The sequence below is a fragment of the Dermochelys coriacea genome, chromosome 13, assembly GCF_009764565.3.
Source record: "Dermochelys coriacea isolate rDerCor1 chromosome 13, rDerCor1.pri.v4, whole genome shotgun sequence".
NCBI lineage: Eukaryota > Metazoa > Chordata > Testudines > Dermochelyidae > Dermochelys > Dermochelys coriacea.
Window position 1 is genome coordinate 34754210 of NC_050080.1, and position 12934 is coordinate 34767143.

The 12934-nt window shown below is 45.6% G+C and overlaps 1 pseudogene; it reads left to right on the forward strand.

Moving 5' to 3' along the window:
* The first annotated feature begins 312 nt into the window (after positions 1 to 312).
* On the forward strand, positions 313 to 1402 carry LOC119841947 (annotated as a pseudogene).
* Positions 1403 to 12934: the final 11532 nt, after the last annotated feature.

The window sequence follows — 12934 nt, forward strand, 5'->3', positions numbered from 1 at the left end:
CACCTGAGCAGGGTATTTGTGAATACCAGCGGGACCTGATGCTGGGATTTAGGCATCGAAAGTGGCACTTAGTTGCCCAAGTCCTTTTGTGAATCCAGCCCATTTTGTCAATTTAAAACACACAAATTCCATGCAGCGTCTCTCTCTCTCAATTTACTCTGTTTAAAACACACCTTTTACATGCAGGAATAGGGCTCTCTTTATAGGCATGCTACTGGTCTGAGGATCTCCACGTGCTGTTTCAATTTACTTTTATGAGAAGTGTTAATTTCATTTTTTTCTGGTCTCCCAGATCACAGATTTCCAAAATAAATGCCAATGGAAAATCAAGCCAAAGTGAATGAATTTATTCTTCTGGGACTTTCCAGAGATCCACAGGTCCAGATTTTCCTCTTCCTCGTGTTTTTAGTTATTTACCTGGTTACTCTGGTTGGGAACATACTGATCATGCTAATATCAGATAAGAGCTGATTCTCTCCTTCACATCCCCATGTACTTCTTCCTCTTCCATTTATCCTTCGTTGATATCTGCTATTCCTCCATCACAGTGCCTACAATGCTGATGAACTTCCTAGCAGAGCACAACATTATTTTAGTCAATGGCTGCATTACCCAGATGTTCTTCTTTATCCTCTTAGCCAGTACAGAAGTTTTCATTCTTTCAGCAATGGCTTATGATCGCTACGCTGCCATCTGCGACCCATTACATTACACAGAGATGCTGAGCAAAGGGATCTGTGTTCAGCTGGTGAGTGGGGCATGGACCATTGGGTTTTTATATGCCCTGCTTAACACAGTTTTCACCTTCAAGTTTCAGAGTAACAGCCGTGTTAGTCTGTATTCGCAAAAAGAAAAGGAGTACTTGTGGCACCTTAGAGACTAACAAATTTATTAGAGCATAAGCTTTCGTGAGCTACAGCTCACTTCATCGGATGCATTCATTGGATGCACCTTCAAGTTGCGTTTCTGTGGGCCCAATGAAATCTGCCATTTCAGCTGTGAGCTTCCTCCCCTATTACAACTGTACTGCACAGATACCTTCACCAATCAAGTGGTGCTTCTCACTTCTGCTGTGATACTTGGAGCAATCTCCTTCCTCCTCACCCTGATCTCCTACATTCACATCATCTCCACTATCCTGAGGATGCCTTCTGTGCAGGGCAAGCAAAAAACCTTCTCCACCTGCAGCTCCCACATGATTATGTTTGGTTTGTTCTACCTGGCAGCTTTTATCCAGTACACAAAGCCCAGCTCAGTCTCCTCTGTAGCTCTGGATGAAATGGTCTCCATCCAGTACAGAATCTTGACTCCCATGCTAAACCCCATCATCTACAGCCTGAAAAACAAGGAGGTGAAAACAGCTCTAAGGAATATATTGTGTAAATTCAAGTTTCTCAAGTAGTGTTGAACATAGAACTGTGGGTAACTAGTGTTGTGATAAATGAAGGTGGGGAGGGAAGCTCCTTTTATTGACACCCAGCTAGCCAGTAGTTATAAAATTCCTCTTAGTAGCTGTTCTCTAATTGCTCTACCCGTAAAGGGTTAAAAAGTCTCACCGCTATGCATAGGTAAAAGGAAGTGAATGGGCATCTGGCCAAAAGAGCCAATGGGAAGGCTAGAACTTTTTAAAATTGAAAAAAGACTCCCCTTTTGTCTGTCTGTTGTTCTCTTGGGGAGAGGCGGACAGGGCAGATCTATGCTGTGAAAAGCTTGGGTCAGGTATGAAAAAATCATCAGTATCATACCTAGAAACTACTTATTTAAACCCCAGATATGTAAGTAGATTAGGAAATGTCTAGGAAGACACGATTAGGTTTATCCCTTTTATTCCTTGATGGCCTGTGGATTCCTCTATGCTAACTCCAGGTGCTTTTGGTTTGTTTGTAACCTTTAAGATGGACCTCAAGAAAGCTATTCTTGGTGCTTAATCCTTGTAATTGCTCTTTTAAAATCTAGCAATAGCTGAATTCCCAGATGTATTTTCTTTCCTTTTTAAAAAAAAATAAAATGTACCTTTTTTAAAGAACAGAATAGAATTTTTGTGTCTTAAGAGGTTTGTGCACATGTTGTTTAATTAGCTGGTGGCAACAGCTGATTTACCCTTTTTTCTTTCTTTCTCAGCTCTTCCCCAGAGGGGGCGTGGTAAAAGGACTTGAGGGTATCCCACAGGAAGGAATTCCCAAGTGCGCCTTCCTGGGCTCTCAAAGGGGTTCTGCACTTGGGTGGTGACCTACCAATCCAAGGTCAGAGAAAAGCTGTAACCTTTGGAGTTTAATACAAGCCTGAAGTGGCCAGTATTAATATTTAGAATCCTTGCAGGCCCTCACCTTCTGCACTCAAAGTGCCAGAGTGGGGAATTAGCCTTGACATGGTGGCAGAGCAGTTTTGAACCAGAGGCACAGACCTCAGGATTTGAAAGGGACACATTTTTCCTTTTGGCAACCTGCAAAGCCAGGGGGGGTTTCTTTTCTTGTCTTGTCTTTTCTTTTCTTTTCTGCCTGAGGGGGAACAGCCACACAAAGGATTCTGCAAAGACAGGGAGTCCAACAAGCAGTTTATTTTCTTTTCTAGCTTCGTGTCAACAAAATAGCTAGGCTAGAGTACGGCAGCCTGTGCATGAGGTTGCGGTAGGGCACCGAAACCCTAGAGCAACCAGTCTTCCCAAAGTGGCAAGCCACGGAGAAGACAGACCCAGATCAAGCCCAGACATCCAGCCTCATGACAGAAATGCAGGGAGGGGATGGGGGACTGGAGATTTCCCAGGAGGGAATGGTCAGCCTTCCCCAACCCAAGATCCAGGTGCCAAGATGGAGGGATACCCTTAACCCAGATTGAGTTCTAACTGCGGAAGAAAGGAATTTCTTCCTAGAGATGACGTGCTGGGAGGTGGAGGAGAGGACAGAGATGAAGTGCTGGGAGGCAGAAGTGGAGGTGAAATGCTTGGAGTTGGAAGCAGAGGCAAAGTACTTGGAAACAGAGGAGAAGCGCTTGGAGGTGGAGGAGAGGAGAGAGGCAAAGCACTTGGAGGCAGAAATGGAGGTGAACCGCTTAGAGGTGGAGACAGAACTGAAGCGCTTAGAGCTGGAAAGGGCTAAGCTGGGTCAACCAGGTAGAATCATAGAATCACAGAATATCAGGTTGGAAGGGACCTCAGGAGGTCATCTTGTCCAACCCCCTGCTCAAAGCAGGACCAATCCCCAACTAAATCATCCCAGCCAAGGCTTTGTCAAGCCTAATCTTAAAAACCTCAAAGGAAGCAGATTCCACCACCTCCCTAGGTAACGCATTCTAGTGCTTCACCACCCTCCTAGTGAAAAAGTTGTTCCTAATATCCAAACTAAACCTCCCCCATCGCAACTTGAGACCATTACTCCTCATTCTGTCATCTGCTGAGAACAGTCTAGATCCATCCTCTTTGGAACTCCCTTTCAGGTAGTTGAAAGCAGCTATCAAATCCCACCTCATTCCTCTCTTTTGCAGACTAAACAATCCCAGTTCCCTCAGCCTCTCCTCATAAGTCATGTGTTCCAGTCTCCTAATCATTTCTGTTGCCCTCAGCTGGACACTTTCCAATTTTTTCACATCCTTCTTGTAGTTTGGGGCCCAAAACTGGACACAGCACTCCAGATGAGGTCTCACCAATGTCGAATAGAGGGGAACGATCACATCTCTCGATCTGCTGGCAATGCCCCTACTTATACATCCCAAAATGACATTGGCCTTCTTGGCAACAATGGCACACTGTTGACTCATATCCAGCTTTTCATCCACTGTAACCCTAGGTCCTTTTCTGCAGAACTGCTGCCTAGCCATTCGGTCCCTAGTCTGTAGCGGTGCATGGGATTCTTCCTTCCTAAGTGCAGGACTCTGCACTTGTCCTTGTTGAACCTCATCAGATTTCTTTGGGCCCAATCCTCTAATTTGTCTAGGGCCCTCTGTATCCTATCCCTACCCTCTAGCATATCTACCTCTCCTCTCAGTTTAGTGTCATCTGCAAACTTGCTGAGGGTGCAATCCAAGCCATCCTCCAGATCTATAATGAAGATATTGAACAAAACCGGCCCCAGGACTGACCCTTGGGGCACTCCACTTGATACCGGCTGCCAACTAGACATGGAGCCATTGATCACTACCTGCTGAGCCCGACAATCTAGCCAGCTTTCTATTCACCTTATAGTCCATTCATCCAGCCCATACTTCTTTATCTTGCTTGCAAGAATATTGTGGGAGACCGTGTCAAAAGCTTTGCTAAAGTCAAGGAACAACACGTCCACTGCTTTCCCCTCATCCACAGAGCCAGTTATCTCGTCGTAGAAGGCAATTAGATTAGTCAGGCATGATTTGCCCTTTGTGAATCCATGCTGACTGTTCCTGATCATTTCCTCTCCTCTAAGTGCTCCAAAATTGATTCCTTGAGGAGCTGCTCCATGATTTTTCCAGGGACTGAGGTGAGGCTGACTGGCCTGTAGTTCCCCAGATCCTCCTTTTTCCCTTTTTTAAAGATGGGCACTACATTAGCTTTTTTCCAGTGGTCCGGGATCTCCCCCGATCGCCATGAGTTTTCAAAGATAATGCCCTCTACATTTTCCAAAAATTTCCTGGATTGTCTGTGCACCACTGTATTGCTCTCCCAGCAGATATCAGGGTGATTGACGTCTCCCATGAGAACCAGGGCCTGCAATCTAGTAAATTCCGTTAGTTGCCAGAAGAAAACCTTGTCCACCTCATCCCCCTGGTCCGGTGGTCTATAGCAGACTCCCATCACAACATCACCCTTGTTGCTCACACTTCTAAACTTAATCCAGAGACTCTCAGGTTTTTCTGCAGTTTCATACCAGAGGTCTGAGCAGTCATACTGCTCTCTTACATACAGTGCAACTCCCCTACCTTTTCTGCCCTGCCTGTCCTTCCTGAACAGTTTATATCCATCCATGACAGTACTCCAGTCATGTGAGTTATCCCACCAAGTATCTGTTATTCCAGTCATATCATAATTCCTTGACTGTGCCAGGACTTCCAGTTCTCCCTGCTTGTTTCCCAGGCTTCTTGCATTTGTATATAGGCACTTGAGATAACTCGCTGATCATCCTTCTTTCTCAGTATGAGGCAGGACCCTCCACTCTCCCACGCTCTTGCTCGTGCTTCCTCCCAGTATCCCACTTCCCCACTTACCTCAGGACTTTGGTCTCCTTCCCCCGGTGAACCTAGTTTAAAGCCCTTTTCACTAGTTTAGCCAGCCTGCTTGTGAAGATGCTCTTCCCTCTTTTCATTAGCTGGATCCCGTCTCTGCCAGCACTCCTCCTTCTTGGAACACCATCCCATGGTCAAAGAATCCAAAGCCTTCTCTCCGACACCAGCTGCGTAGCCATTCATTGACTTCCATGATTCGATGGTCTCTACCCGGGCCTTTTCCTTCCATGGGGAGAATGGATGAGAATACCACTTGCACTTCAAACTCCTTTATCCTTCTTCCCAGAGCCAAATAGTCTGCAGTGATCTGCTCAAGGTCATTCTTGGCAGTATCACTGTACTGCATTAGTACTTGTGGAGAGAAAATGAAAACGGTTGCTTACCTGTATCTGTGTTGCTGGTACATGGACACTCACCATTCTTATTCTGGAGGTCACATGCTGACAAATTTCTTTATGGTCCTTCTGTCCCCACTGTGCAGCCTGCTCTGAATCTTCAGAACATTGTGTCCGTAGAAGCATATCCTGACGTCTGTCCAGGAAATCTTCAGTTTCTCTTATGCAACGCAGGGTCGATACTTGTTTCTCCAGACCTTGAACCTTCTCTTTCAATATGGAGACCAGCTTGCACTTTGTACAGACAAAGTCGCTTCTGTCCTGTGGAAGAAAGACAAACATGGCACATCCAGTGCAGGTCACAACAGCTGAACACCCCCCATCCATATTACCTTCCTTCTACAAGCTTCCTCAGGAAAGGTAGTAACTACTCAGAGAAGCCGGCAAGATGTAAGCCTCAGTGGGCTCTCCCCGGGCAAACTCCCAGGCAAAATCCCTCTGTTCACCGCTCAGCTGGTTCGCAGCTGACTGGCTTTTTATAACAGTCAGGCCCACTTAAGGCTCACCTGGAACAAAGCACTCCCATTTCACACTTTTCAAACAAACAATCAAGCACACGGCCAACTGTCAAACTGTCCCCACAACAGACATGCAGATACTCACCAACACAGCTTCCCTAATGCAGCCCTTAGCATACCTCCCCTCAGACAGATCCCAGGCAAACTCCCTCTGTTAGCCTCTCTGCTGTTCGCCGCCATTAGGTAGCCCTAATGGTACTCCTCAAGGTCCCCATTCCAAGAAATTCCCCACATACAAGGTAGGCAATGATACAGAGGCTTTCTTAGTAAATTTTGAAAGGACCTGCCTTGGGTACAACATCCCTATAGAACAGTCTATGGTGGAGCTTAGGCTACAACTCAGTGGACCCTTAGCAGAGGTGGCAGCTGAAATGCCTAAAGAACAGATGAACAAATACAAACTTTTTAAACTAAAGGCCAGAATTAGGATGGGGCTAACACCCGGGCATGCCTGTCAGCGGTTCAGATACCTAAGGTGGAAACCAGATGTGGCATTTTCCTGACACGCCGACCACATTGTGAAAAATTGGGATGCCTGGATATAAGGAGCAAGCGTTAAATTGCGGGAGGCTCTGTCTCCCCTAATGCAAATGGAGCAGTTCTTACAGGGTGTTCCTGAGGAAATAGAATGGTACATCCTAGATGGGAAGCCCAAAACTGTAATCGAGATGGAGGTGGCGGAGAAGAAGAAAGATAGTAGCAGTTAGTGTGGATAGCAAAAGGGGCAACCTGAGACAAAACCCCAACATCGGAGTAAGCGCAAGGCCCCACCTCACAAGAAGGAGCCCTCCACACAGCCAGGGAAACTCCGATGCCCTCTTGTCTCCCACCCTACTCTCCAACCACCCACTTCGCTCTAGCCCACAGTCAGCTGGGCAATTCTTCAAATGTAATGTGCTGAAGCATGTAAAGGGCAACTTCACCAAAAGCACCAGCCGACTGCAACTAATCACCCCGGAATCACCCCGAGAGCCTTTAGGCACAGATGTCCTGCAAATACCCCCAGAATGAAGGGAAAATGTAAGTGTGGGTGTGAGGAAGATTACTGCATGGAGAGACACTCGAGCACAGGTGTCAGCTATCCACCAATCCCTAGCGGACGCCAAATTCATCAACCCAGAGGCCCAAGTGACAGTGAAACCCTTTAAGGCCAACTCTTTTAACTTGCCTTCAGCCAAGTAGCCTGTCCATTACAAGGGCTGGTCAGAAATATGGACATTTGCAGTCTATGATGATTATCCTATTCCCATGCTGCTGGGAGAAGACTTAGCCAACCAAGTAAGGCTAACAAAAAGGGTGGGGCTGGTCACCCGCAGTCAGACTAAACAGGCCTCCACACCTAACTCCATTCCTGAGCCTGTTACAGGGACCCAGCCAGAGGTGGTGGAACCCGAGCCCAAACCAGAGTCTATGGCAGCAGTTGTAGATCCAGTTCCTGGGACCCAGCAAGAACCAACCCAAGAATCGGAACTGGCAGAGCCGTCAGCACCAGAGCCCACCACCAGAGTCAGGGGAGCCAGCACCAAAGGGCGCCACAGAGCTTGTACCTGCAGCAGCAGCTAAACTGGCGCAAGAAGCTCAACTGGAGCCTGAAATACAACTTAGTGCACCAGCAGAGAGCAGTCGACGGAGAAACCCTCATCACCTGCATTGCTTCCAGTGGGACCACGCCCAAGTCCACAACCCAGTGAGGAACTAATGTCTCCAGGCAGAGCAGGAAGTGGATGAAAGCCTCAAGGGAACTTGGACAGTGGCACAGAGTGACCCACCACCTCTCAGCTCTTTGAGTAGGTCCAGGTTTGTTATAGAAGTGGGACTTTTATAAAAGGAAACCCTTTGCGGTGGACACAAGGAGGACTGGCATCCTCAGAGACAGTTGGAAGTTCCAACTAAGTATACGGAAAAGCTCTTGAGCTTAGCCCATGTTCACCCTAGTGACCATGATGGAGTGAACAGGACCAAGGACTGTTTGGGGAAGTCATTCCAGTGGAAGGGAATGAGCAAGGACATTTCTACCTATGTCCGGTCTTGTGAGGTGTTCCAGAGTGTGGGAAAGCCCCAAGACCAGGTCAAGGCCCCTCTCCAGACACTCCCTGTCATTGAGGTTCCATTTCAGCGAGTAGCTGTGGATATTCTGGGTCCTTTTCCTAAGAAGACCCCCCCAGAGGAAAGATGTACATACTAACTGGCATGGATTTTGCCACCTGATGGCTGGAAGCAGTAGCTCTAAGGAACACCAGGGCTAAAAGTGTAAGCCAGGCACTGGTGTACATTTTCGTCAGGGTAGGTTAGCCCTCAGACATCCTTATGGATTTGGGAACTAACTTCCTGGCAGGGACCATGAAATGTCTTTGGGAATCTCATGAGTCAAACTACTTGGTTGCCACCCCTTACCACCATCAAACAAATGGCCTAGTGGAAAAGTTTAATGGGACTTTGGAGGCCATGATACGTAAATTAGTGAATGAGCATTCCAGTGATTGGGACCTAGTGTTGCAGCAGTTTCTCTTTGCCTACAGGGCTATACCAAATCCCAGTTTGGGCTTTTTACCATTTGAACTTGTGTATGGCCACGAGGTTAAGGGGCCATTACAGTTGATGATGCAGCAATAGGAGGGGGTTATATCTTCTCCAGGAACTAACATTTTGAACTTTGTAAACAACCTGCAAAACACCCTCAAAGTCTCTCTAGTCCTTGCTCGAGAAAACCTACAGAATGCTCAACAAGAGCAAAAGGCTGGTATGATAAATATGACAGACAGCATTCCTTCAGAGTAGGTGAGCAAGTCAGGTCCTGAAAGTGCTCCAGGCCAATAAGATGGAAGTGTCATGGAAGGGGCCATTTATGGTCTGAGAGCTCCTGGGAGCTGTTAATTACCTCATAGCATTCTCAGACCCTACCCTAAAACCTAAAGTATACCATGTTAACTCTCTAAAGCCTTTTTGTTCCCGAGAAATCAAAGTGCTCCAATTTACAGCCCTGGAAAGAGACGATGCTGAGTGGTCTGATGAAGTCTACTATGAAGGAAAAAGCAATGGTGGCGAAGAGGAGGTGAGCCTTTCCATAACCTTTGGGTGTAAGCAGCGACAGCAAATCCAGGAGCTGTGCACCAGCTTTGCACCCATGTTTTCAGCCATCCCAGGACGGACAAAAGAGGCATACCACTCCATTGACACAGGTGATGCTCGCCCAATTAGAGCCCAACCCTACCGGATGGCTTCTCAAGCCAAAACTGCAATAGAAAGGGAGATCAAGGACATGTTACAGATGGGTATAATCTGCCCTTCTGAGGGTGCCTGGGCCTTGCCAGTGGTTCTGGTTCCCATGATGGGGAAATGCATATTTGCATGGACTACTGTAAGCTAAATGCTGTAACTCGCCCAGAGAACTCTCCAATGCCATGCACAGATGAGCTATTGGAGAAACTGGGATGTTCCCAGTTCATCTCCATCTTAGACTTAACTAAGGGGTACTGGCAAGTGCCGCTAGATGACCCAGCCAAGGAAAGGTCAGCCTTCATCACCCATGTAGGGCTGTATGAATTTAATGTGCTCCCTTTCAGACTGCAAAATGCATCTGCCACCTTCCAAAAACTGGTAGATAACCTTCTGTCTAGATTTGGGAAATTTGCAGTCGCCTGCCTTGACGATGTGGCTATATTCTCAGATTCATGGGCAGAACATGTGGAACACCTCCAAGCTGTTTTCCAGGGCATAAGGGAGGCATGATTAACCATTAAGGCCAAAAAATGTCAAATAGGGCTAAACAGGGTAATGTACCTTGGACACCAGATGGGACAAGGAACTATCAACCCCCTACAGGCTAAAGTAAATGCTATCCAAAATTGACCTATCCCTAAATCAAAGAAGCAGGTGCAATCCTTCTTGGGCTTGGCCAGGTATTACCGATTATTTGTACCACACTACAGCCAAATTAACACCACACTGACTGACCTAATCATGAAAAAACAGCCAAATGCAGTTCAGTGGACTAAAAAGTGTCAGAAAGCTTTAACCAGCTTAAGGCAGCCCTTACGTCTGATCCTGTACTCAGGGCCTTGGACTTCAACCAACCATTTGTTGTAACCATAGATGCATCCAAGTGTGGTGTAGGAGCAGTTTTAATGCAGGAAGAACCAGATCAACAATTCCATCCTGTCGTGTTCCTCAGCAAAAAAAAACTTTCTGATGGGGAAAGCCACTGGTAAGTCTCAGAAAAAGAATGTTATTCCATTGTGTATGCTCTGGAGAAGTTATGCCCATACATTTGGGGATGGCGTTTCCACCTGCAGACTGACCATGCTGCACTGAAGTGGCTTCACACAGTCAGAGACTAACAAAAAACTTCTTTGGTGGAATTTAGCTCTTCAAGACTTTAATTTTGAAATACAATACATTTCATGAGCCTCTAACGAAGTGGCTGATGCACTCTCCTGGGAAGGTTTCCCAGAATCAGCTGGGTGAAAATGTCCCTGTATTCTAAGTCATTGTAGTCCTTGAAATGAAAAAAAAAGAGAAAAAACCCCCCTGTTTAGTTCTTCATGTAATTATTAGTAAAATTAGAGGTGTCTGTATCTTATTCACTCTATTTTCCTAAATATCCAGGAAAAAATCCCAGCCAGTGTGGACCTGACCTGAACCAGGCTGGCCAACACCATCTGTGATTTGTAGGAGCATGTGATAAATGAAGTGGGGGATAGCTGGACTCCATCTCCCACAATGCACCTCAGTCTCCCTTTCCGGTGAGGGCGAGATGAGTATCATGGAGGCCCTGCCCCATTGAGAGAGGTGTGAGGAGAAAAGTACAGCTCCCATTTTTTGGCCAAAGTCTTTTGTTTTATGGCTGGAATATTTTGAGAAAAATAACAAAGATTTCCAAGGCAGTTTTTGCCACAAAAAAAAAGTGTTAGGTTTTCTTTTTTTGGCTTGTAAATTTGCTGTGCTGGAGGGAATGTGTATTCCTGTTTTTGTGTCTTTTTGTAACTTAAGGCTTTGCCTAAAAAAATTCTCTGTTTTGAATCTAACTGGTTATCTTCCATTCTAATCTTACAAAGTGTTTTCTTTTATCTTTGTTTTGTTCTTCTAATAAAGTTCTGTTTTTTAAGAATCTGATTGGGTTTTTAGGATCCTAAGCAACCCAAGCTGGTCTGTGCTCAACTTGTTTATTCTCAAGCCTCCCCAGAAAAGGGGGTGTAAGGGCTTGGGGGGATTTCTGGGAGAAAGGAACTCCAAGTGGTCCTTTTCCCTGGTTCTTTGTTAAAGTGCTTGGTGGTGGCAGCATATCCTAGTCCAAGGGCAAAAATTTTGTGCCTTGGGGAAGTTTTTAACCTAAGCTGGTAAAAATAAGCTTAGGGGGTCTTTCATGTGGGTCGCCACATCTGTACCCCAAAGTTCAGAGTGGGGAAGGAACCTTAACAGGCCCCCATCCCGTCAGATAGTTCCCATTACATAGCCCTTTCTTTCAGGCCAGATGCTGAATCCGATCACACTTTCCCCAGCATAGCAGGGAGGGAGTGGCTCATGGCCCCTGAACACCCCTTCTCTATCCAGATCTCTGTCTATGTGATTCCCTCGCTGTTCTCTGTCTATGCTGCTTCCTGGCAGACTCTGCGTAGGACCCCTTGAGAAAGGACTTTTAAAGTGTCTGTTTCTTGGACCATGACAAGGTGGAGGGATGATTGAATTAATAATTAAAGAGACCTGGGAGCAGTGGGGCTAGATCCACTGCATTCCAGGTGGGTGCTCAAAGCAGCTGGCTGTAGAGTCAGTCTCATACTCTTTCACTTTCTTTCTGGCCCAACAGGAAAGACTGAAGGCAGGTCTACACTAGAAGCACTACATTGGCACAGCTGCGCCGCTGTAACACATCTGGTGAAGACGTGCTATTCCAACAGGAGAGCCCTCTCCTGTCAGCATAATTTACTCCACCTCTGCGAGAGGCAGAAGCTATAGGGGTCTCCAACATCCCAGATGAATGCTCTAACCAGTTGGCTACCAGTTATGATGAGTGGCAGTTAGTTGACTAAAAGTCCATTTGTGAATTTATTCTGAGGTTTCTTAGAACATATTTTCAGCCCAGTCCTGGAAAAGGATGATAAAATGTGAAAAAACTGATCTACTCAAGGATGCAGCTGATGAAAAAATTGGAGCAAAACATTGTTTTAATAGAAAAAAATGACCTTTTGTTCCAAACTAAATCTTGTTAAAAATTATCTAGACTTTAAGGGAAAGAAACATATTCAGTAAACAAACACACATAGATTGATCGATTGATCAATAGATAGATTAGATAGATACCATTACAGAAATGGCTGTTGAAATTTATCATTTACTAAAAATCATAACTTCATTAAATATATACATACATATACAGGTGTATAGTACATTTAAAAAGCAGTAACCAACTTCATCATGATTTCTATATAAATTAAAAAAAAATGAATTTAAAAATATTAAACAGTGGCTCTGATTTCAACCCCCTCCAAATAGTAACAACCTCAAAATAAGGAGATTTTTCATTAAACTGGTTCTTTGTTTTTTTTCCATTTCTGACCAAAATTCACCCACGGAGAATTCACAAACAAAGACATTATGTTTATTGATTACATCGTTCTGTGGAACCTCTTCTCTTTCCCCTGGCATGAGTGAATAGCCGATTGAAGGGGGCAACCCAGACTGCTATGCTTGGATTCAGATTCTCTCCCTTTTGATTTATCTTACACAAATTATCTTGGATGGCCTGAATTCTTCTGAAATCTATACATTTACCAGGAGCTTTCCTCAGGGCCTCCTTGACCTTTTTATTTCTCAGGAAGTAAATGAGGGGATTGA